At 40.1% G+C, this 26,934-nt stretch overlaps 1 long non-coding RNA gene across 1 annotated transcript in view; it reads right to left on the bottom strand.

The window, feature by feature from the left end:
• Nucleotides 1–11,066: 11,066 nt before the first annotated feature.
• Nucleotides 11,067–26,934, bottom strand: part of LOC112447379 (uncharacterized) — a 33,464-nt gene continuing 17,596 nt past the window's right edge. Inside the window, exon 4 of the long non-coding RNA XR_003035543.2 lies at nucleotides 11,067–11,457. This is a non-coding gene — a long non-coding RNA (uncharacterized lncRNA). The remainder of the gene's footprint in view (nucleotides 11,458–26,934) is intronic.

Below are 26,934 nucleotides of genomic sequence, written 5' to 3'. Positions count from 1 at the left end.
CAGGGAGGCCTGGCGTGCTGCGATTCATGGGGTCGCAAAGAGTCGGACACGACTGAGCGACTGATCTGACTGAGATAATCATATGGTTTTTATCTTTCAATTTGTTAATATGGTGTATCACATTGATTGATTTGGGAATACTGAAGAATCTTTGCATCCCTGGAATAAAGCCCACTTGGTCATGATGTATGACCTTTTTAATATGTTGTTGGATTCTGTTTGCTAGAATTTTGTTGAGGATATTTGCATCTATGTTCATCAGTGATATTGGCCTGTAGTTTTCTTTTTTGTGGCATCTTTGTCTGGTTTTGGTATTAGGGTGATGGTGGCCTCATAGAATGAGTTTGGGAGTTTACCCTCCTCTGCAATTTCCTGGAAGGATTTGAGTAGGATAGGTGTTAGCTCATCTCTAAATTTTTGGTAGAATTCACCTGTGAAGCCATCTGGTCCTGGGCTTCTGCTTGTTGGAATTTTTATTACAATTTTTATTTCTGTGCTTGTGATTGGTCTGTTCAGTTTTTCTGTTTCTTCCTGGTTCGGTTTTGGAAGGTTATACTTTTCTAAGAAATCTTCCGTTTCTTCCAAGTGGTCCATTTTATTGGCATATAATTGCTCATAGTGGTCTCTTACAATCTTTTATATTTCTGTGTCTGTTGTGATTTCTCCATTTTCATTTCTAATTTTATTGACTTGATTCTTCTCCCTCTTTTCTTGATGAGTCTTGCTAACAGCTTGTCTAATTTATCTTCTCAAAGAACCAGCTTTTAGTTTTGTTGATCTTTGCTATAGTCTCCTTCGTTTGTTTTACATTTATTTCTGTGATTTTTATGACTTCTTTCCTCTTACTAACTTTAGAGTTGTTCTATTCGTCCTTTTCTAGTTGCTTTAGGTTTAAAGTTAGGTTGTTTATTTGATGTTTCTCTTGTTTCTTGAGGTAGGCTTGTATTGCTATGAACCTCCCTCTTAGCACTGCTTTTATTGAATGCCATAGGTTTTGGGTTGTCGTGTTTTCATTTTTATTTGTTTCTATGCCTATTTTGACTTCCTTTTTGGTTTCTTCTGTGATCTGTTGGTTATTCAGAAGTGTGTTGTTTAGCCTCCATATGATTGTTTTTAATAGGGTTTTCCCCATATTTGATATCTAGTCCTACCACATTGTGATCAGAAAAGATACTTGAACTGATTTCAACTTTAAAAAATTTTCCAAGGCTAGATTTATGGCCCAAGATGTGATCTATCCTGGAGAATATTCCGTGTGCACTTGAGAAAAAGGGGAAATCCACTGTTTTGGGGTGAAATATCCTGTAGATATCAATTAGGTCTAACTGGTCCACTGTATTATTTAAAGCTTCTGTTTCCTTGCTAATTTTCTGCTTGGTTGACGTATCCATAGGTGGGAGTCGGGTATTAAAGTCCCCCACTATCATTATGTTAATTTCCCCTTTCATACTTGTTATCATTTGCCTTACTCATTGAGGTGCTCCTGTGTTGAATGCATATATATTAATAACTATCTCTTCTTCTTGAATTGATCCTTTGATCATTATGTACCATCCTTCTTTGTCTCTTCTTATGGCTTTTATTGCAAAGTCTATTTGACTTCCAAATTTGCTGGCATATTGATGCAGCACTTTCACAGCATCATCTTTCAGGATTTGAAATAGCTCAACTGGAATTCCATCACTTCCACTAGCTTTCTTCGTAGTGATGCTTTCTAAGGCCCACTTGACTTCACATTCCAGGATGTCTGGCTCTAGGTGAGTGATCACCCCATCGTGATTATCTGGGTCGTGAAGGTCTTTTTTGTACAGTTCTGTGTATTCTTGCCACCACTTCTTAATATCTTCTACTTCTGTTAGGTCCATAACTATCACACAATTGCACTCATCTCACACGCTAGTAAAGTAATGCTCAAAATTCTCCAAGCCAGGCTTCAGCAATATGTGAACCGTGAACTTCCAGATGTTCAAGCTGGTTTTAGAAAAAGGAGAGGAACCAGAGATCAAATTGCCAACATCTGCTGGATGATGAAAAAAGCAAGAGAGTGCCAGAAAAACATCTATTTCTGCTTTATTGACTATGCCAAAGTCTTTGACTGTGTGGATCACAATAAACTGGAAAATCCTGAAAGAGATGGGAATACCAGACCACCTGACCTGCCTCTTGAGAAACCTATATGCAGGTCAGGAGGCAACAGTTAGAACTGGACATGGAACAACAGACTGGTTCCAAATATGAAAAGGAGTAGGTCAAGGCTGTATATTGTCACCTTGCTTATTTAACTTATATGCAGAGTACATCATAAGAAATGCTGGGCTGGAAGAGGCACAAGCTGGAATCAAGATTGCCGGGAGAAATATCAATAACCTTAGATATGCAGATGACACCACCTTTATGGCAGAAAGCGAAGAACTAAAGAGCTTACTGAGCCTCTTGATGAAAGTGAAAGAGGAGAGTGAAAAAGCTGGCTTAAAACACAATATTCAAAAAACAAAGATCATGGCATCCAGTCCCATCACTTCATGGCAAATAGATGGGGAAACAATGGAACCAGTGAGAGACTTTAATTTTGGGGGCTCCAAAATCACTACAGATGGAGACTGTAGCAATGAAATTAAAAGACGCTTGCTCCTTTGAAGAAAAGCTATGACCAATCTAGACAGCATATTAAAAAGCAGAGACATTACTTTGCCAACAAAAGTCCATCTATTCAAAGCTATGGTTTTTGCAGTATTCATGTATGGATGTGAGAGTTGGACTATAAAGAAAGCTGAGTGCCGAAGAATTGATACTTTTGATCTATGGTGTTGGAGAAGACTCTTGAGAGTCCTTTGGACTGCAAGGAGATCAAACCAGTCAATCCTAAAGGAAATCAGTCCTAAATGTTCACTGGAAGTACTGATGCTAAGGCTGAAACTCCAATACTTTGGCCACCTGATGCAAAGAACTGACTCACTGCAAAAGACCCTGATGCTGGGAAAGATTGAAGGCAGGAAGAGAAGGGGACAACAGAGAATGAGATGGTTGGATGGCATCACTGACTCAACAGATATGAATTTGAGCAAGCTCCGGAAGTTGGTGATGGACAGGGAAGTCTGGTGTGCTGCAATCCATGGCGTCACAAAGAGCTGGACACGACTGAGTGACTGAACTGAATGGATGTTAATTCTCCCTCAATTGACCTAAAGATTCAATGCAACCCCAATCAAAATCCAAGCACAGACAAAAATTAGTTGTATTTCTATACAATAGCAATGAAAATCTGAAACAAAATTAAGGAAACAATGCCATTAGAAAATAGAATAAAAAAGAATAAAATACTAAGGAATAAATTTAATCACGGTAGTGCACGATTTATACACTGAAAACTACAAAACATTGCTGCAAGAAATTAAAGAAGACTTAAATAAGCTGAAAGACATCCTCTGTTCATGGACTCGAACACAATATTATTAGGAAGGCAGTACTTCCCAAAGTAATCCACAGATTCAGGTCAGCCCCAATCAAAATCCCAACGGCCTTTTTTGCATAAACTGAACAGCTGATCCGAAAATTCATATAGAATTTCAAGGTAACAGCCAAAACAATTTTCAAAATTAGTTGAAGAACTCACATTTATTGATTTCAAAACTTATTACATAGCTACTTACCATTAACGCAGTGTAAAACTGGCCTAAGAATAGGGATAACTAATCCATATCAATGGAATAGAACTGAGGGTCCAGAAATGAATTGATTTTTGACAACAGTGTGAAGGCAATTAAATGCAGAAAGAACAAATAGTACTAGGATAATTAGATATCCACATGCAAAAGAAAGAACCCTTACCTTACATACAAAATTAACTCAAGATAAATCCAAAAACCTAAACGTAAGAGCTAAAACTATAAAACTCTAAGAAGAAAAAATTGAAGTAAGTCTTCACAACCCTGGGTAGGTATGACACCTAAAGCACAAGCAACCAAAGAAAAAATCAGATAAAATGGACTTCATCAAACTTTAAAAGCATTTGGCTTCAAAGGACACCATCAAGAAAGAAAAGATAACCCACAGAATGGGAGAAAGCAAATCATATTATCTGATTGGGTCTAGGATACAGGATATATATAGAAATCTTACAACTAAACAATAAAAAGACAAACAACCCAACTAAAAAATGGGGAAAGGATTTGAATAGACATATCTCCAAGCAATATACAAATTGTTAATAAACACGAGAAGATGTTCAACACCATTATCCCTTATTGAAATACAAATCAAAACCACAATGAGATACCACTTCACAACCACTAGGAAGGCTGTATACTTTGTAAATAGGAAAATAACAAGTGTCTGCAACAATGTGGAGAAACTGGAGTGTAAAATGGTCCAGCTATTATTATAAAAAATAGTTTGGTGTTCCCAAAAGAGTTAAACACAGAGTTACCATATGACTCAGCAATTCCACGCCTGGGTATATAATCAAAGAATTGAAAACACATGATTAAACAAAACTCTGCACACAAATATTCATAACATCACTATTAACAATAATAAAAAAGGTGAGGAACAACTCAAGCGTCCATCAACTCATGAATGGATAACCTTGAATAGCCAAAGCAATTCTGAGAAAGAAAAATGGAACCAGAGAAATCAGGCTCCCTGACTTTAGACTATACAACAAAACTAGAACACTGCAGGGGAAGGCAGTCCTAAGATGGCAGAGGTATAGGATGGGGAGACCACTTTCTCCCCCACAAATTCATCAAAAGAACATTTGAATGCTGAGTAAATTCCACAAAACAACTTCTGAATGCTGGCAGAGGGACATCAGGCACCAGAAAAGCAGCCCATTGTCTTCAAAAGGAGGTTGGAAAAAATATAAAAGATAAAAAGAGAGACAAAAGAGGTAGGGATGGAGATCCGTCCAGGGAAGGGAGTCTTACAAAAAAGATAAGCTTCCAAACACCAGGAAACACTCTCACTGGTGAGTCTGTGGCGAGCCTTGGAACCTCAGAGGACAACATAACCAGGAGGAAAAATAAACAAATAATTAAAACCCACAGATTACATGCCCAATGGTAACTCCCAGCAGAGAAGCAGTACAGACGCCCTCATCCACCACTAGCAAGTGGGAGCTGGGCAGGGAGGCGCGGGCTGCATTGCTTAGAGTAAGGACCTGGCCTGAATGCCCCAAGGGCAACCTGAGGGAACTAACAAGATAGCAAACCAGACTGTGGGATAGCTATCCTGGGAAAAGCCTTAACCTAAGACACTGCCAGGCCTCCTCACAGAACAAAGGACTGAGCAGAGCTAGCTGGCTTTGGACCGGCCCATCCCCGGCCAGAGACAGGCAGGTGAGGGCAGCCAGAGCCAGAAGGGGGCAATCGCAGCCCCAGAGAGGCATCATCTACCAAAATGCAAGCAGGCTTCATTGCTAACCAAGATTTCTTTGGATTCTGGATGGTCGACATCTGCCCGGAGGGTCACAGCCAGAGATCAGCTCCCAAGAAGAGACACAAGGCACACCTGAGAAGGTGCGCCGATTGTACACCCAGAAAACTGAGCAGCATGGACAGGGGAGGCGATAAGTCGCAGTGACCGTGCTCGCCAAGCACCTGGTCACCTGAGCTGCTCGGAGCTGAGAAGGGCACAAAATGCAGGCCCAACCGAGTCTGCACCTTTGTGGAGTACCACAAGACCTGAACCTGAGAGGCTTAGACCTGGGAAGTGCAATACAACCCAGGGCCAGCCTCAGACAGTTCCCAGCAGAGCAACCTAGAGCCTAAGCAGTAATCAAAACAGTATGGTACTGGAATGAAAACGGAAATACTGATCAATGGAACAACAGAAAATCCAGAGACAAACCGACACACTTATGGTCAATTAATGTATGACAAAGGAGGCAAGGCTATAACAATGGAGAAAAGACAATCTCCTCAACAAGTGATGCTGGGAAAACTGGATAGCTACATGTAAAAGAATGAAGTTAGAACATTCTCTAACACTGTATACAAACATAAAATCAAAATGGATCAAGGACCTAAATTTAAAACAAGATGGTACAAAACTCAAGAGGTATTATATAGACAGGACACTATTTGACATAAATCACAGAAAGATCTTTTTGATCCACTAGAGTAATGAAAATAAAAACAAAAATAAACAAATAGGACTTAACTGAAATCAAAAGCCTTTTCACAGCAAAGGAAATCATAAACAGAATGAAAAGACAACCCACAGAATGGGAGAAAATATTTGCAAACAAAGCAATTGACAATGTTGCTCCAAAATATACAAACAGCTCATGTAGCTGAATAGCAAAACAAAACAAAACAAATAAGCCATCAAAAAATGAGCAGAGGACTTAAAGAGACATTTCCCCAAAGAACACATACAGACGGTAAAGAACCACTTGAAAAGGTGCTCAACATCACTAATTATTAGAGAAACACAAATGAAAACTACAAAAAGGTGTCCCTTTATGTTGGTCAGAATGGCCATCATCTAAAAGTCTACAAACAATACATGTTGAGAACAGCGTGGAAAAAGGAAACCTTCCAATGTTGTTGGAGGAAACATGAATTGGTATAACTGCTATGGAGAACAGCATGGAGGTTCCTTAAACAACTGAAAATAGAGCTACCATATGATCCAGCAATCCCCCTCCTGGGCATGTATTTGGATAAAACCATAATTTTCAAAGATACATGGACCTCAAATTTCACTGCAGCAATATTTACAGTAGCCAGGGCATGAAGCAATCCAAATTTCTGCTGAAAGAGGAATGGATAAAGAAGGTGTGTGTGTGTGTGTGTGTGTGTGTGTGTGATGGAATACTACCCAGCCATAAAAAAGTGAAATAATGCCATTTGCAGCAATATGGATGAACCTAGAGACTGCCATACTAAGTGAAAGAAATCAAACAGAGAAGACAAGTATCATATGATGTCCCTCATATATGGAATCTAAAGAAATGGTACAAATGAACCTACTTATAAAACAGAAATAGAGTCACAGATATAGAAAACTAAGTCAGTTCCTAGGCAGGCTGATAAGAAGTCTGGGTTTTCCAAAAAGGAGAGGTTGGTCTGCAGCTCTCAAGGAGGAGATAGGGGTCTGGAATTTTCAAGGAGGAGGAAAGGACAAATTCCTCTGCATTCCTTACTCTTCAGTTCAGTTCAGTTCAGTCGCTCAGTTGTGTCCGACTCTTTGTGACCCTATGAATCGCAGCACGCCAGGCCTCCCTGTCCATCACCAACTCCCAGAGTTCACTCAGACTCACGTCCATCGAATCAGTGATGCCATCCAGCCATCTCATCCTCTGTCGTCCCCTTCTCCTCCCGCCCCCAATCCCTCCCAGCATCAGAGTCTTTTCCAATGAGTCAACTCTTCGCATGAGGTGACCAAAGTATTGGAGTTTCAGCTTCAGCATCATTCCTTCCAAAGAAATCCCAGGGCTGATTTTCAGAATGGACTGGTTGGATCTCCTTGCAGTCCAAGGGACTCTCAAGAGTCTTCTCCAACACCACAGTTCAAAAGCATCAATTCTTCGGCACTCAGCCTTCTTCACAGTCCAACTCTCACATCCATACATGACCACAGGAAAAACCATAGCCTTGACTAGATGAACCTTTGTTGGCAAAGTAACGTCTCTGCTTTTGAATATGCTATCTAGGTTGGACATAACGTTCCTTCCAAGGAGTAAGCGTCTTTTAATTTCATGGCTGCAAACACCATCGGCAGTGATTTTGGAGCCCCAAAAAATAAAGTCTGACACTGTTTCCACTGTTTCCCCATCTATTTCGTCACATAAAACATTTTTTTTTTCTTTAAGCCCAGAACGGATGATTACACCACAAAACAATTCAGTTTAAACTCTGTACTAAAACCTTCTGACTAATCCTGTTATCTTGGAATGTATATTATGGGAGTGAGTCTGGTAAGATCTTTCTGTTGTTAAATTCTAATCCTGTTATCTTAAAATGTAAATTGTGGGAGTCAGTTTAGTTCAGTTGCACAGTCCTGTCTTTGCAACCCCACGGACTGCAGCATGCCGGGCTTCCCTGTCCATCACCAACTCCCCGAGCTTACTCAAACTCATGTCCATTGAGTCGGTGATGCTATCCAACCATCTCATCCTCTGTTGTCCCCTTCTCCTCTCGCCTTCAACCAATTAAAAAAGTGTATAGCTCCCTTGCTAAGACTAGCAAGTGGGGCACTCTATGCCCTCTTCTGATGTCTATGTCAGAAGCTTCCTCTGTCCCTTTTCACTGTAATAAAACTTCTGCCACACAAGAGCCCTGAGTGGTCAAGCTTGGTCTCTGGGCCTGAAGCTAAATCTTTGGAGATCACGAATCCAAAGTCATTCACTATAAGTTATCAAAGTGAACTTACAGTTACCAAAGGCAGAAGAAGGGGAAGGATAAATTGGAAGATTGTGACTGAAATACAATCTACTATGTATAAAATAGATAACTAATAATAACCTACAATATAGCTCAGAGAACTCTACTTAATACTCTGTAATGAGAGGAACAAAGTCAAAGAATGTTCAAACTATTGTACAATTGCTCTCATTTCACATGCTAACAAGGTAATGCCCAAAACTCTTCAAGCTAGGCTTCAGCAGTATGTGAACCAAGAACTTCCATATGTACAAGATGGATTTAGAAAAGGCAGAGAAACCAGAGAGCACCAACATCTGTTCGATCATACAGAAAGCAAGGGAATTCCAGAAAAACATCTACTTCTGGTTCATTGACTATGCTAAAGATTTTGACTGTGGATAATAACAAACTACAGAAAATTCTTAAAGAGATGGGACTACCAGGCCACCGGTAAGGTCTCAGGTCTCCTGATAAACTTGTATGAAAGTCAAGAAGCAACAGTTAGAACTGTATGTGGAACAATAGACTGGTTCAAAATTGGGGAAGGAGCACATCAAGGCTGTATATTGTCACCTGACTTATTTAACTTCTGTGCAGAGTGTATCATGTGAAATGCCAGCCTGGATGACTCACAAGCTGGAGTCAAAATTGCCAGGAGAAATATCAACAACCTCAGATATGCAGATGATACCACTCTAATGGCAGAAATCGAAGAGGAACTAAAGAGCCTCTTGATGCGGTTGAAAGAAGGGAGTGAAAATGCTGGCTTAAAGCTCAATGTTCAAAAAACAAAGATTAAAAACACACACACACACACAAAGATCATGGTATCCAGTCCCATCACTTCATGGCAACTAGACGGGGGGAAAGTGGAAACAGTGACAGATTTTATTTTCTTGGACTCCAAAATTACTGTGGATGGTAAGTGCAGCCACGAAATTAAAAGATGCTTGCTCCTTGGGAGAAAAGCTATGACAAACATACACAATGTATTATTAAAGGGCAGAGATATCACTTTGCCAACAAAGATCCAGTAGTCATGTGCAGATATGAGAGTTGGACCATAAAGAAGGCAGAGTGCTGAAGAATTGATTCTTTCAAATTGTAGTGCTGGATAAGACTCTTGAGAATCCCCTGGACTGCATGAAGATCAGACCAGTCAATCCTTAAGGAAATCAACCCTGAATATTCAGTGGAAGGACTGATGCTAAAAGCTGAAGCTCCAATACTTTAGATACCTGATGCGAAGAGCTGACTCACTAGAAAAGACCCTGATGCTGGGAAAGACTGAAGGCAGGAGAAGTGGGTGACAGAGGATGAGATGGCTGGATGGCATCATCGACACAATGGACATGAATCTGAGTAAACTCCGGGAGACAGTGAAGGACAGGGAAGCCTGGCGTGCTGCAGTCCATGGGGTCGCCAAAAGCCAGATATGACTTAGCGACTGAACAATAACAATGACCTATATGGGAAGAGAATCTAAAAAAAAGTGTATATTTATATGTGTATATATATATATATATATATAAATATATAAGCATATCTATAGAAAATAAAGCATATATATAATAAAGCATATGTATAACATGTATAATAAAACATATGTATAATAAATATGTATATGCTATACATGTATAGTATATGTATAATAAAACATATGTATATGTTTTTACAACAGAAACTAATACAACATTGTAAATCAACTATACTACAATTAAAAGTATTTTTTTAAAAGAAATTAACAAGACTTTAGAATCCTACAAATTTGGAAACTAAGAAATATTCTAAATAATCTATTGGTTAGAGAACAAAACACATGAAAATAAAAATATCTTGGACTGTGTAATATAATACAACATACTAAATTTTGAATGATGCTGCTTAAAGCCTGCAGCTAAAGCCAGAGACTAATTTATCAACTAGTTTAGTGCTTAGGGTAGAAAAGTTTTCTGTTTTGCTGGACTGCCTCTTTTCCATTCCTAAGGCTGGTGGAAGCAGGCTTTTCTTTGGGCCTTTTTTGTTTGCATCTACTCACATTTCCAGATTGCCAGCTTCTGAGATGAATGAGGTAAAAATAAAACCCAGGGAACTCACTGCAGTTTCATTCCTTACCCGCTAGTCTGCCTTCTTCTCTCCACCATTCAGAGCATTGTTATGTTTGTTTTAAATATAAAATCCAGGGTTTTAGCTGTACTTACTAACAGAGAAAAGTATTTCTATTTTATCTTTCTAGAAACAGAAGTCTCTCACAAGAGACTTTTAAGGCACTGACTTATATTGTCCTTTTTCTTAACTTGGGTGGTGGTCACCTTATTACTCTTTAAGCTATATGATTTATGCATGCATCTATGTATATATTTCACAATTTTAAAGTAAACATATTATAAATTTTAACAGCATCACAATTCTCTGTGAAGCAAGAAGAAACTATCTCTTCCACTTTGCAGCAGGGAAACTCACGCTTGGAAAACACAGAGAACGCTGAACCCAGGTCAAGAACCCAAGCCTAGGGCTCTTGACCACTAAGGCATTCACTGCTCAAACTTCTGAGTTTGGCTTCTACAAAGATGATGCTTAAGAAATGCTGAACTTCGTAAAATATTTCCACTCTTAAAAACACACCAAAAACAAAGCTTTTTATAGACACTTTATTTTTTGGTTAAAGGTGCAGCCAAAAAATATAGAAATGCGATATAATCAAATGTGTAAACAAGGTATCAGAACTTGGATTCATGAAAATATATGACAAAGACATCACTAGAGACTAGAAAGTTTCACTATTGCAGGCTGACCCCTGCCCCTGGTACACAGAAAGCACAGACTAACCAGAGAAGCCACCTGATCAGCATGAATCCAGTTTACTCAGGACCTGCTCCAGCCTGCCTTCCCTCTGCTCCACAAATTCACTTCTTCAAGTTCTCACCTGACTGGGGTTGGAACAAAGAAAGGTGTCCATCACACTGTATTTAAAGATGTGGGCTTAGAGTTTGGAAGTGAAAAGGCAGAAAAGGATATCATTCAACTTCTGTTGGTCCACAGGGCCTCAAGAACTCCTGTCCTCGCTCACAGAACCACCTATTGGAAACTGAACAGAAAGAGTGTTATAGTCCTGGCTGTTCACTTAGCAGCCAAATCAATAACCCCTTTAACCCAAGTCCTGTGGTAGGTGTAGGAAGCATACACAAATAAGACAAGTTTCATGAGGTAGGACCATATATTGTTATCAACTTCCCTTTTAGAACTGCCTTTGCATCCCTAGGTTTTGGGTCATCATGTTGTTGTTTTAATTTGTTTCTAGGTGCTTTTTACTGCCTCTTTGACTTCTTCAGTGATCTCCTGGTTATATAGTAGCATATTGTTTGGCTTTCATGTGTTTGTTTTTTTACAATCTTTTTTTTTCCCCCTGTAAATGATATCTAATCTCACAGCATTGTGGTTAGAAAAGATGCTTGATAAGATTTCAATTTTCTTAAATTTCTGAGATTTTATCTGTGCCCCAAGATATGATCTATCCTGAAGAATGTTTCATATGAACTTGAGAATAAAGTGGATTCTGCTTTGAGATGGAATGTCCTATGAATATCAACTAAGCCTATCTGGTCTAATGTGTCATTTAGTGCTGTGTTTCCTTAGTACCATATGATAACCTCCACAGATTCAGAAAAACCCATTTATGATGAAAACTCTCCAGAAAGTAGGTATAGAGGGATGCTACCTCAACATAATAAAGGCCATACATGGCCAACCCATGCAAACATTCTCAATGGTGAAAAACTGAAAGCATTTCCTCTAAGATGAGGAACAAGACAAGGGTGTCCACTCCTGCCACTATTACTCAACATAGTTCTGTCCTAGCCATGGCAATCAGAGAAGAAAGAAAAATACGAGAATCAAAGCTGGAAAAAAATAAAAATGTCAGTGTTTGCAGATGACACAATACTACACAGAGAAAATCCTAAAGATGCCACCAGAAAACTACTAGAGCTAATCAATGAATCTAGTAAAGTCATCAGATCAGATCAGATCAGTCGCTCAGTCGTGTCCGACTCTTTGTGACCCCATGAATTGCAGCACGCCAGGCCTCCCTGTCCATCACCAACTCCCAGAGTTCACTCAGACTCACGTCCATCGAGTCAGTGATGCCATCCAGCCATCTCATCCTCTGTTGTCCCCTTCTCCTCCTGCCCCCAATCCCTCCCAGCATCAGAGTCTTTTCCAGTGAGTCATCTCTTCGCATGAGGTGGCCAAAGTACTGGAGTTTCAGCTTTAGCATCATTCCTTCCAAAGAAATCCCAGGGCTGATCTCCTTCAGAATGGACTGGTTGGATCTCCTTGCAGTCCAAGGGACTCTCAAGAGTCTTCTCCAACACCACAGTTCAAAAGCATCAATTCTTCGGCACTCAGCCTTCTTCACAGTCCAACTCTCACATCCATACGTGACCACAGGAAAAACCATAGCCTTGACTAGACGGACCTTTGTTGGCAAAGTAACGTCTCTGCTTTGGAATATGCTATCTAGGTTGGTCATAACTTTCCTTCCAAGGAGTAAGCGTCTTTTAATTTCATGGCTGCAGTCACCACCTGTAGTGATTCTGGAGCCCAGAAAAAATAAAGTCTGCCACTGTTTTCACTGTTTCCCCATCTATTTCCCATGAAGTGGTGGGACCGGATGCCATGATCTTCATTTTCTGAATGTTGAGCTTTAAGCCAACTTTTTCACTCTCCACTTTCACTTTCATCAAGAGACTTTTGAGTTCCTCTTCACTTTCTGCCATAAGGGTGGTGTCATCTGCATATCTGAGGTTATTGAGATTTCTCCCGGCAATCTTGATTCCAGCTTGTGTTTCTTCCAGTCCAGCATTTCTCATGATGTACTCTGCATATGAGTTAAAAAATAAACACGGTGACAATATACAGCCTTGACGAACTCCTTTTCCTATTTGGAACCAGTCTGTTGTTCCATGTCCACTTCTAACTGTTGCTTCCTGACCTGCAAACAAATTTCTGAAGAGGCAGATCAGGCGGTCTGGTATTCCCATCTCTTTCAGAATTTTCCACAGTTTACTGTGATCCACACAGTCAAAGGCTTTGGCATAGTCAATAAAGCAGAAATAGATGTTTTTCTGGAACTCTCTTTCTTTGTCGATGATCCAGCAGATGTTGGCAATTTGATCTCTGGTTCCTCTGCCTTTTCTAAAACCAGCTTGAACATGAGAAAGTTCACGGTTCACATATTGCTGAAGCCTGGCTTGGAGAACATTGAGCATTACTTTACTAGCGTGTGAGCAATTGTGCGGTAGCCTTGCGCCGTCGCGCCAAAGCGCAGGCTGCGACGGGCGCGCCAAGCGCGGCGGAGAGGAGCCACCCCACGTCCGAGGTCAGGGGCAGAAGCCGGAAGGACCCCATGCCCGAAGGGCGGCGGCCAAGAGGAGCTACCCTGCGTCCGAGGTCGGGGGCGGTGACTGGGAGGAGATACCCCACGCCCCAAGCCCGAGGCCAGGGGCGGCGGGCGGGAGGAGCTACCTCACGCCCCAACGCCCGAGGCCAGGGGTGGTGGCCAGGAGGAGCAACCCCACGCCCGAGGTCAGGGGCGGTGGCAGGGAGGAGCAACCCCACGTCCAAGGAGCCGTGGCTGCACGGGCACAAGAGGGCCTAGAGGAGCTATCCCACGTTGAAAGTCAGGAAGGGTGGCGGTAAGGAGATACCCCTCGTCCAAGGTAAGGAGCAATGGCTGCGCTTTGCTGGAGCAGCCGTGAAGAGATACCCCACGCCCAAGGTAAGAGAAACCCACGTAAGACAGTAGGTGTTGCAAGAAGGCATCAGAGGGCAAACACACTGAAACCATACTCACAGAAAACTAGTCAATCTAATCACACTAGGACCACAGCCTTGTCTAATTCAATGAAACTAAGCCATGCCCATTGCCCGTGGGGCAATCCAAGATGGGCGGGTCATGGTGGGGAGATCTGACAGAATGTGGTCCACTGGAGAAGGGAGTGGCAAACCACTTCAGTATTCTTGCCTTGAGAACCCCCTGAACAGTATGAAAAGGCAAAATGATAGGAAACTGAAAGAGAAACTCCCCGGGTCAGTAGGTGCCCAATATGCTACTGGAGATCAGTGGAGAAATAACTCCACTGGGTTGGAGCCAAAGCAAAAAGAATACCCAGCTGTGGATGCGACTGGTGATAGAAGCAAGGTCCAATGCTGTAAAGAGCAATATTGCATAGGAACCTGGAATGTCAGGTCCATGAATCAAGGCAAATTGGAAGTGGTCAAACAAGAGAAGGCAAGAGTGAATGTCGACATTCTAGGAATCAGCGAACTGAAATGGACTGGAATGGGTGAATTTAACTCAGATGACCATTATATCTACTACTGCGGGCAGGAATCCCTCAGAAGAAATGGAGTGGCCATCATGGTCAACAAAAGAGTCTGAAATGCAGTAAAGTCATAGGATACAACATTAATACATCAAAATCTCTTGCATTCCTATATACTAATAACAAAGTATCAGAAAGAGAAATTAAGGAAATAATCCCATTTACCATTGATCATTGCAACAAAAAGAATAAAATACATAGGGATAAACCTACCCAGGGAGAAGGCAATGGCACCCCACTCCAGTATTCTTGCCTGGCAAATCCCATGGACGGAGGAGCCTGGTGCGCTGCAGTCCATGGGGTCGCTAGGAGTCAAACACGACTGAGCGACTTCACTTTCACTTTTCACTTTCATGCATTGGAGAAGGAAATGGCAACCCACTCCAGTGTTCTTGCCTGGAGAATCCCAGGGACCGGGGAGCCTGGTGGGCTGCCATCTATGGGGTCGCACAGAGTTGGACACGACTGACGTGACATAGCAGCAAACCTACACAAGGAGACAAAAGACCTATATGCAGAAAACTGTAAGAATGATGAAAGAAATCATTGATGAAATGATTTAGAGTTTAGATTTAGAAACTCTTTGTTTCTAAGTTTAGTTTAGATTTGGAGTTTAGCTTAGATTTGGAGTTTCCATTAGGTGGTTCCATGAGTGAGAACAGGAGTTCTTGAGGCCCTGTGGACCAACAGAAGATGAATGACATCCTTTTCTGCCTTTTCACTTCCAAACTCTAATCATTTCTTTCATTGATGAATGAAATCAAACAGATGGAGAGATATATCATGTTCTTAGACTGGAAGAATCAATACTGTGAAAATGATTATATAATCCAAAGCAATCTACAGATTCATTGTTCAGTTCAGTTCAGTTGCTCAGTCATGTCTGACTCTGCAACCATATGGACTGCAGCATGCCAGGCTTCCCTGTACATCACCAACTCCTGGAGCTTACTCAAACTCATGTCCGTAGAGTTGGCGATGCCATCCAACCATCTCATCCTCTGTCTTCCCTTTCTCCTCCCGTATTCCATCTTTCCCAGCATCAGGGTCTTTTCAAATAAGTCAGTTCTTCATATCAAGTGTCAAAAGTACTGGAGTTTCAGCTTCAGCATCAGTCCTTCCAATGAATACCCAGCACTGATTTACTTTAGGATGGACTGGTTGGATCTCCTTGCAGTCCAAGGGACTCTCAAGAGTATTCTCCAACACCACAGATCAAAAGCATGAATTCTTCAGTGCTCAGCTTTCTTTATAGTCCAACTCTCACATCCATACATGACTATTGGAAAAACCATGGATTTGACTAGACAGACTTTTGTTGGCAAAGTAATCTCTGTGCTTTTTAATATGCTGTCTAGGTAGGTCATAGCTTTTCTTCAAAGGAGCAAGCGTCTTTTAATTTCATTGCTGCAGTCATCATCTGCAATGATTTTGGAGCCCCCCAAAATAAAGTTTTTCACTGTTTCCATTGTTTCCCCATCTATTTGCCATGAATTGATGGCACTGGGTGCCATGATCTTAGTTTTCTAAATGTTCAGTTTTAAGCCAACTTTTTCTCTCTCCTCTTTCACCTTCATCAAGAGGCTCTTTAGTTCTTCGCTTTCTGCCTAAGGGTGGTGTCATCTGCATATCTGAGGTTATTGATATTTCTCCCAATAACCTTGATTCCAGCTTGTGCTTAATTCAGCCCAGCATTTCACATGATGTACTCTGCATATAAGTTAAATAAGCAGGGTGACAATATATAGCCTTGATGTACTCCTTTCCTGATTTAGAACCAGTCTGTTGTTCCATGTCTAGTTCTTACTGTTGCTTACAGTTTTCTCAGGAGGCAGGGCAGGTGGTCTGGTATTCCCATCTTTTGAGGAATTTTGCAGTTTCTTGTGATCCACACAAAGGCTCTGGCATAGTCAATAAAGCAGAAGTAGATGTTTTTCTGGAACTTTCTTGCTTTTTCAATGATCCAGCAGATGTTCGCAACTTGATCTCTGGTTCCTCTGCCTTTTCTAAATTCAGCTTGAATGTCTGGAAGTTCATGGTTCACTATGGAGAAGAGTATGGACTAAACATAGAACTACCACATGACCCAGCAATCCCATTGCTGGGCATATACCCTGAGAAAACCATAATACAAAAAGACACATTTACAACAGCCAGGACATGCAAACAACCTAACCATCCACTGACAGATTAATGGATAAAGATATGGTACATATATACAATGGGATATTACTCAGCCATAAATAATTTAAATTGGATAATTTGCAGTGACGTGAATGGACCTAGAGTCTGTCATACAGAATGAAGTAAGTCAGAAAGAGAACCTATCTGTCTTTTGTCAGACCCAGATCTAATGTGGTACCAATTCTCTGATTAAATGAGACCTCACTCTACTGTGCTACTCAGTTAATAGGTTCTCTGTTATAAATTCAAGCACTAAGTTCTCTGTGATCAAACCTCTCAAACTTTACATATCTATTTACAAATTGCTTCCATTATCCCAAATTATTTAAAGGTAAATGTAGCATTTATGTTTGCTACTATATCAAATCTTTATTAACTGTTGAAAGAATAATATAAATTACTGTTTTTAGGGCAAAGGCTTTGGGAAGCTCCAGATCAGGGTCTGATTCTCAAGCCTTTCACTAACCTGCAATGAAACCTCTGTGACCTCAGATACATTATATAAGTTTTTGACCTTCAGCTTCTATATCTGTCCTAAAGAGTTGTGAGTTTGAAATAACAGACTAATATTCCTAGCACATCACCAAATCCATACTGAAAAGCTCAATTCTTTCGTGCCACAGTGAACATGTTAACACTAAGCTAAGCAGGTTAATAAAGATTACTAAAAATAGTGCCATATCTCTAAGGTTATCTTCTGTTTGTTTCCAGGACCACACAGATTGACAGGACGGCACCAACACATAACAGAGTCCTTAATAGCTGATTCCATGCTTAATGCAGGAAATATTTAAGATAAATGTGGGACATCTTGTTATACCAGATAACAAAGGAAGATATCAAAGGCAAGGTTTTCTGTATCTGTATTTCGTTTTACATGAAATTAAATTTCAAAAAGTAAAATGAACAAGAGACTTCTACTCCTAGCTATGATGGAATAGCTTATGGTAGAATAACTTTAATGTCAAAAATAACCATGAAAACTGGATAAATCTCTTAAAACTCTGAAGATATCAACAGACTGCTGAAGCAAAAAGGGCTTAAGCATCAGATCCTGGGGATGAATCTCAGGTGGGTGAGCCAAAAGACTGATCTCTTTGATCCTCTGACCATTTACTGACCATTTACATGCATCTAGGCATGCAGTAAGAGACTGAGGACTCAGATAGACGACTCAGCAATAGGCAACTGCTAAGAGACAGAGAAACCAGCAGAGATCATAGTGGTCTCAAAGGGCACTAAAAGAGAAAAATTAGACTGTAGTTTTTTAGAATACTGACTAGGAGGGAGGGGTGTGGAACTTAGTCAACCACTCACCCTGTTTACCCATTAGAACATTTTCTAGATTCTGAAGCTGTGCACAGTGGAAGATGAAGAAGCTAATCATAGAACCTCTGGGAAAAAATGGATTTGGGGGGCAGTGTCAGATAGTATACAAGGATTAGAACTGTAGAACTGCCAGTGAGACAGATCCAGGGAACACTCTTGGCAGAGAGAGAAGTTGCAACTCTATTATTTTTCAGATTCCCTTACTAGCTGGCTTCCTGTTAGGTTCTGATGGTGGAAGGCACTAGAAGATGATTGTATGGCACCAGATAGGTAACAGTTGCCCTAGAATCAGTGATTTTTTGCATGAGAACTGGCTTTATAATTAAGCCATTGAGATTTAGGGATTATTTTACTATTCTAGCATAAACCTAGTCTATCCTAATAAAATATGTAAAAAGAATCTTTGTACTTCATACCAGATACAAAAATAAAACCTAGGTGAATTAAAGATACAGATGAAAAAAAATGACTATAATGCTTTTAGAAAAGAATATAATATCTTTATGATCTTGGGATACAGAAGAACTTTGTAAACAAGACATACAACGTGTAAATCAAAAAGGAAAAGCCTGATAAACTTGAAACAGAAATTAAGAACTTCTGTTCAAGAAAAGACAGAACTAGGAGTAAAAAGACAAACTAGAAAAAGATATTTCAAAACATGTAACCAACAAAGACCTTCTGTCTATGGTATATTAAAGACTTCTATGAATTAGTAAGAAAAAGACCTGAATAGACAAATATGAAATCCAAAGGTTAAAACGCATACAAGAAAGTGTTCAACGCCATTAATAATCATGTTCAGTTCAGTACAGTTCAGTCGCTCAGTCGTGTCGGACTCTTTGCCACCCCATGAATGGCAGCACGCCAAGCCTCCCTGTCCATCACCAACTCCCAGAGTTCACTCAAACTCACGTCCATCGAGTCGGTGATGCCATCCAGCCATCTCATCCTCTGTCGTCCCCTTTTCCTCCTGCCCCCAATCCCTCCCAGAATCAGAGTATTTTCCAATGAGTCAACTCTTGGCATGAGGTGGCCAAAGTACTGGAGTTTCAGCTTTAGCATCTGTCCTCCCAAAGAACACTCAGGACTGATCTCCTTCAGAATGGATTGGTTGGATCTCCTTGCAGTCCAAGGGACTCAAGAGTCTTCTCCAACACCACAGTTCAAAGGCATCAATTCTTCGGCGCTCAGCTTTCTTCACAGTCCAACTCTCACATCCATGCATGACCACAGGAGAAACAATAGCCTTGACTAGACGGACCTCTGTTGGCACAGTAACGTCTCTGCTTTTCAATATGCTATCTGGGTTGGTCATAACTTTTCTTCCAAGGAGTAAGCGTCTTTTAATTTCATGGCTGCAATCACCATCTGCAGTGATTTTGGAGCCCAGAAAAATAAAGTCTCCCACCGTTTCCACTACTTCCCCATCTATTTGCCATGAAGTGATGGGACCAGATGCCATGATCTTAGTTTTCTGAATGTTGAGCTTTAAGCCAACCTTTTCACTCTTCTCTTTCACTTTCATCAAGAGGCTCTTTAGTTCTTCTTCACTTTCTGCCATAAGGGTGGTGTCATCTGCATATGTGAGGTTATTGGTATTTCTCCCGGCAATCTTAATTCCAGCCTGTGCTTTTTCCAGCCCTGCGTTTCTCATGATGTACCCTGCGTATAAGTTAAATAAGCAGGGTGACAATAAACAGCCTTGACGTACTCCTTTTCTTTTTTGGAACCAGTCTGTTGTTCCATGTCCACTTCTAACTGTTGCTTCCTGACCTGCATATAGGTTTCTCAAGAGGCAGATAGGTAGTCTGGTATTCCCATCTCTTTCAGGATTTTCCACAGTTTATTGTGATCCACACAGTCAAAGGCTTTGGCATAGTCAATAAAGCAGAAATAGATGTTTTTCTGGAACAAGGGATTGGGGGCAGGAAGAGAAGGGGACGACAGAGGATGAGATGGCTGGATGGCATCACTGACTCGATGGACATGAGTTTGAGTGAACTCCAGGAGTTGGTGATGGACAGGGAGGCCTGGTGTGCTGTGATTTATGGGGTCGCAAAGAGTCGGACATGACTGAGCGACTGAACTGAACTGAACTGACACATCCCATCTGTCAAGAAGGGCTGACTACAGTAGCCATTCACTTGGAAGGGGTCATGAGAGAAAGATGAGGCCAGAGATCAATACTGGGAGTCTCTGATGTCTACTGGAGTCTCTGATGTCTATCAGTCACCAGTCTACTGGTGTCTGATCTCGAAAGGAGTCAGTGGCAGAGTTCAAGTGGAACATACTTAAACCAGAGCTCACTCCATACTTCTCAGCCAGCTAATTCAGCCCTTTACTTATTTAAAATGGAAGCACAGTTGTTGTGAAAGTCACTCAGTTGTGTCCGACTCTTTGTGACCTCGTGGATTATACAGTCCATGGACTTCTCCAGGCCAGAATACTAGAGTGAGTAGCCTTTTCCTTCTCTAGGGGATCTTCCCAACCCAGGGAAAGAACCCAGGTCTCCCACCTTGCAGGCGCATTCTTTACCAGCTGAGCCACAAGGTTGTATATTATGTAAGTTACAGGTGTTCAACAGAGTGATTCACCATTTTTAAAGGTTATACTCCATTTATCAGATCAGATCAGTCGCTCAGTCATGTCCGACTCTTTGCGAACCCATGAATCGCAGCATGCCAGGCCTCCCTGTCCATCACCAACTCCCGGAGTTCACTCAGACTCACGTCCATCGAGTCAGTGATGCCATCCAGCCATCTCATCCTCTGTCGTCCCCTTCTCCTCTTGCCCCCAATCCCTCCCAGCATCAGAGTCTTTTCCAGTCAGTCAGCTCTTCACATGAGGTGGCCAAAGTATTGGAGTTTCAGCTTTAGCATCATTCCTTCCAAAGAAATCCCAGGGCTGATCTCCTTCAGAATGGACTGGTTGGATCTCCTTGCAGTCCAAGGGACTCTCAAGAGTCTTCTCCAACACCACAGTTCAAAAGCATCAATTCTTCAGTGCTCAGCCTTCTTCACAGTCATATTATAAAATGCTGGCTATATTCCATATGTTGTAACACTTATCCCTGTAGCTTATTCTATACCTAATAGCTTATACCTCTTACTCCCTTACCCCCTTTCCCCTCTTCCCTTCCCTTTCCCCACTGGTAATCACAAGTTTGCTCTCTATATCTCTAAGTTTGCTTCTTTTCTGTCACATTGACTAGCTGGTTTTATTTTTTTAGATTCCATATGTAAGTGATATCATACAGTACTTGTCTTTGTCTGACTTATTTCACTTAGCATACTGTCCTCCAAGTTCACCCATATTGCTACAAATGGCAAAATTCTGTTCTTTTTTGAGTCTAAGTAGTAGTTTATTGTACATATATACCACATCTTCTTTATCTGTTCATCTGTTTGGGAATTTAGGTTGCTTCCATACCTTGGCAATTGTAAATAATGTTTCTATAAACTATGAACCAGGGTGTACATATCTTTTTGAATTAGCATTTTTGCTTTTTTCAGATATATACTCAAAAGTGGAATTGCTGAGTCACAAGGTAAATAAGTCATTAAAAAAATAATGATTTTCAGACATCTCCATTCTGTTTTCCATAGTGGCTGCAACAATTTATATTCATACCAACACCAGGAAGTTCCCTTTTCTCCATATCCCTGCCAACATGTGCTATTTGTGTTTATTGGTGATAGCTGTTCTGACAGGTGTGAGATAGTATCTCACTGTGGTTTTGTTTTGCATTTCCCTGAGGATTAGTCACACTGAGCATTTTTTCACATGCCTGCTAGCCATCTTCATTTCCTCTTTGGAAAAATGTCTGTTCAGTTCTTCTGCCCACTTTAAAAAAATTTAAATTGGAGGCTAATTACTTTTCAATCATGTGGTGGTTTTTGCCATATTTGGACATGAAGCAGCCATAGGTGTATGTGTGTCCCCCATCCCGAACCCCCCTCTCACCTCCCTTCTCATTCCACCCCTCTGGGTTGTGCCATTGCACCAGCTTTGAGTGCCCTGCTTCATGCATTGAATGTGGACTGGTCATCTATTTCACATATGGTAATATACAGATTCCAATGCTATTCTCTCAAATCATCCCACCCTTGCCTTCTCCCACAGAATCCAAAAAGTCTTTTATATATGTGTGTCTCTTTTGCTGTCTCCTGTATAGGGTTGTCATTACCGTCTTTCTAAATTCCATATATATGTGTGTTAATATACTGTATTGGTGTTCTTCTTTCTGACTTATTTCACTCTGTATAATAGGCTCCAGTTTCATCTACCTTATTAGAACTGATTCAAATGTGTTATTTTTAATAGCTGAGTCATACTCCATTGTGTATATGTACCACAGCTTTCTTATCCATTTGTCTGCCGATGGACATCTAGGTTGCTTCCATGTCCCGGCTATTGTAAACAGTGATGTGATGAACATTGCGGTACACATGTCTCTTTCAATTCTGGTTTCCTTGGTGTGTATGCCCAGCAGTGGGATTGCTGGGTCGTATGGCAGTTCTATTTCCAGTTTTTTAAGGAATCTCCACACTGTTCTCCACAGTGGCTGTATTAGTTTGCATTCACACCAACAGTCAAAGAGGCTTCCCTTTTCTCCACACCCTCTCCAGCATTCACAGTTTGTAGACTTTTTGATAGCAGCCATTCTGACTGGTGTGAGATGGTACTTCATTGTGGTTTTGACTTGCATTTCTCTGATAATGAGTGATACTGAGCGTCTTGTCATGTGTTTGTTAGCCACCTGTATGTCTTCTTTGGAGAAATGTCTGTTTAGTTCTTTGGCACATTTTTTGATTGGCTCATTTACTTTTCTGGTATTGAGCTGCATGAGCTGCTTGTATATTTTTGAGATTAATTGTCAGTTGCTTCATTTGTTATTATCTTCTCCCATTCTGAAGGCTGTCTTTTCACCTTACTTACAGTTTCCTTCGTTGTGCAAAAGCTTTTAGTTATGTCCCACTGGTTTATTTTTGCTTTTATTTCCATTACTCTGGGAGGTAGGTCATAGAGGATCTTGCTGTGATTTATGTCAGAGAGTGTTCTGCCTATGTTTTCCTCTAAGAGTTTTATAGTTTCTGGTCTTACATTTAGATCTTTAATCCATTTTGACTCTATGTTAGAAAGTGCTCTAATTTCATTCTTTTACAGGTGGTTGACCAGTTTTCCCAGCACCACTTGTTAAAGAGATTGTTTTTTCTCCATTGTATATTTTTGCCTCCTTTGTCAAAGATAAGGTGTCCACAGGTGTGTGAATTTATCTCTGGGCTTTCTATTTTGTTCCACTGATCTATATTTCTGTCTTTCTGCCAGTACCATACTATCTTGATGACCACAGCTTTGTAGTATAGTCTGAAGTCAGGCAAGTTGATTCCTCCAGTTCCCTTCTTCTTTCTCAAGATGTCTTTGGCTATTCAAGGTTTTTGTATTTCCATACAAATTGTGAAATTATTTGTACTCAGTTCTGTGGAAAATGCCATTGGTAGCTAGATAGGGATTGCACTGAATCTATAGATTGCTTTGGGTAGTATACTCATTTTCACTATATTGATTCTTCCGATTCATGAACATGGTACATTTCTCCATCTATTTGTGTCATCTTTGATTTCTTTCATCAGTGTTTTATAGTTTTCTATATATAGGTCTTTTGTTTCTTTACTACATTTATTCCTAAGTATTTTATTCTTTTCATCACAATGGTGAATGGGATCGTTTCCTAAATTTCTGTCTTCTCATTGTTAGTGTATAGCAATGCAAGGGATTTATGTGTGTTAATTTTATATCCTGCAATTTTACCACATTCATTGATTAGCTCTAGTAATTTTCTGGTGGTGTCTTTAGGGTTTTCTATGTACAGGATCATGTCATCTGCAAATAGTGATAGTTTTATGTCTTCTTTTCCAATCTGGATTCTTTTTATTTCCTTTTCTTCTCTGATGGCTGTGGCTAAAACTTCCAAAACTATGTTGAATAGCAGTGGTGAGAATAGGCACCTTTGTCTTGTTCCTTTAGGGGAAATGCTTTCATTTTTCACCATTGAGGATAATGTTTGCTGTGGGTTTATCATATATGGCTTCTATTATGTTGAGGTATATTCCTTCTGTGCCTGCTTTCCAGAGAGTTTTCATCATAAGTGGGTGTTGAATTTTGTCAAAGGCTTTCTCTGCATCTATTGAGATAATCACATGGTTTTTATCCTTCGTTAATGTGGTGTATCACAATGACTGGTTTGCAAATATTGAAGAATCCTTGCATCCCTGGAATAAAGCCCACTTGGTCATGATGTATGATCTCTTTAATATGTTGTTGGATTCTGTTTGCTAGAATTTTGTTGAGGATTTTTGCATCTATGTTCATCAGTAATATTGGCCTGTAGTTTTCTTTTTTTGTGGTATCTTTGTCTGTGGCATTTTTGGTATTAGGGTGATGGTGGCCTCATAGAATGAGTTTGGGAATTTACCTTCCTCTGCAATTTTCTGGAAGGGTTTGAGTAGGATAGGTGTCAGCTCTTCTCTAAATTTTTGGTAAAATTCACCTGTGATGCCATCTGAACCTAGGCTTTTGTTTGTTGGAAGATTTTTGATTATAGTTTCAATTTCCATGCTTGTGATGGGTCTGTTAAGATTTTCTATTTCTTCCTGGTTCATTTTTGGAAGTTATACTTAAGAATTAGCCCACTTCTTCCAAGTTGTCCATTTTATTGACATAAAATAGTTCCTGATAGTAGTCTCTTATGAGCCTTTGTACTTCTGTGTTGTCTGTTGTGATTTCTCCAGTTTCATTTCCAATTTTGTTGATTTGATTCTTCTCCCTCTTTTTCTTGATGAGTCTGGGTAATAGTTTGTCTATTTATCTTCTCAAAGAACCAGCTTTTAGTTTAGTTAATTTTTGCTATAGTCTCCTTTCTTTTTCATTTATTTCTGCTCTAATTTTAATGATTTATTTCCTTCTATTAACTCTGAGTTTCTTCTTCTTTTTCTAGTTGCTTTAAGTGTAAAATTAAGGTTATTTATGTGATTTTGCTGTTGTTTCTTGAGGTAAGCTTGTATTGCTATGAACCTTCCCCTTAGCACTACTTTTAATGAATCCCATAGGTTTTGGGTTGTCATGTTTTCATTTTCATTTGTTTCTATGCCTATTTTGATCTCCTTTTTTATTTCTTCCATTATCTGTTTTTTATTCAGAAGCATGTTCTTTAGCCTCCATATGTTTATTTTTTAATAGCTTTTTTTCCTGTAATTGACATCTGATCTTACTGCATTGTGGTCAGAAAAAATGCTTGGAATGATTTCAACTTCTTTGAATTTATCTAGGCTAGATTTATGGCCCAGGATGTGATCTATCCTGGAGAATGTTCCATGTGCACTTGAGAAAAAGGTGAAATTCACTGTTTGGGGGTGAAACACCCTATAAATATCAATTAGGTCTAACTGGTCCACTCTATCATTTAAAGTTTTGTGTTTCCCTGCTAATTATCTGTTTGGTTGATCTATCCATAGGTGTGAGTGGGGTATTAAAGTCTCCCACTATTATGATGTTATTGTTAATTTCCCCTTTCATACTTGTTAGCATTTGCCTTATGTACTGAGGAGCTCCTGTGGGTGCATATATATTTATAATTGTTATATCTTCTTCTTGGATTGATCCTTTCATCATTATGTAGTGTCCTTCTTTGTCTCTTTCACGGTCTTTACTTCAAAGTCTATTTTATCTGCTATGAGTATTGCTATTCCTGCTTTTTTTTTTTTTTTTTGTCTCCATTTGCATGAAATATCTTGTTCCAGCCCTTCACTTTCAGTCTGTATGTGTCCCTTGGTTTGAGGTGGGTCTCTTGTAGACAGCATATATAGAGGTCTTGTTTTTGTATCGATTCAGCCCGTCTTTGTCTATTGGTTGGGGCATTTAACCCATTTACATTTAAGGTAATTATTGACAAGTATGATTCTGTTGCCATTTTCTTTGTTGTTTTGGGTTCAAGTTTATAAACCTTTTCTGTGTTTATTGTCTAAAGAAGATCCTTTAGCATTTGTTGAAGAGCTGGTTTGGTGGTGCTGAATTCTCTCAGGTTTTGTGTGTAAAGCTTTTGATTTTTCCTTCATATTTGAATGAGATCCTTGCTGGGTATAGTAATCTGGGTTGTAGGTTTTTCTCTTTCATCACTTTAAGTATGTCTTGCCATTCCCCTCTGGCCTGAACAGTTTCTACTGAAAGATCAGCTGTTATCCTTATGGGAATCCTCTTGTGTATTATTTGTTGCTTTTCCCTTGCTGCTTTTAATAGTTCCTCTTTGTGTTTGATCTTCATTAATTTGATTAATGTGTGTCTTGGGGTATTTCGCCTTGGGTTTATCCTGTTTGGGACTCTCTGGATTTCTGGAACCTGGGTGGCTATTTCCTTCCCCATTTTAGGGAAGATTTCAAATATTATCTCAAGTATTTTCTCATGCCCTTTCATCTTCTTCTGGGACTCCTATGATTTGAATGTTGGGGTGCTTAACATTGTCCCAGAGGTCTCTGAGGTTGTCCTCATTTAATTCTTTTTTTTCTGCTTCACATATTTCCACCATTCTATCTTCCCCCTCACTTATCCTATCTTCTGCCTCAGTTATTCTACTATTGTTTCTCTCCAGACTGTTTTTTATCTCATTT

This window comes from Bos taurus, chromosome 7 (genome assembly GCF_002263795.3).
Source record: "Bos taurus isolate L1 Dominette 01449 registration number 42190680 breed Hereford chromosome 7, ARS-UCD2.0, whole genome shotgun sequence".
NCBI lineage: Eukaryota > Metazoa > Chordata > Mammalia > Artiodactyla > Bovidae > Bos > Bos taurus.
Note: the sequence above shows the minus strand (reverse complement) of the source record. Positions and strands in the feature narration are given on the sequence as shown.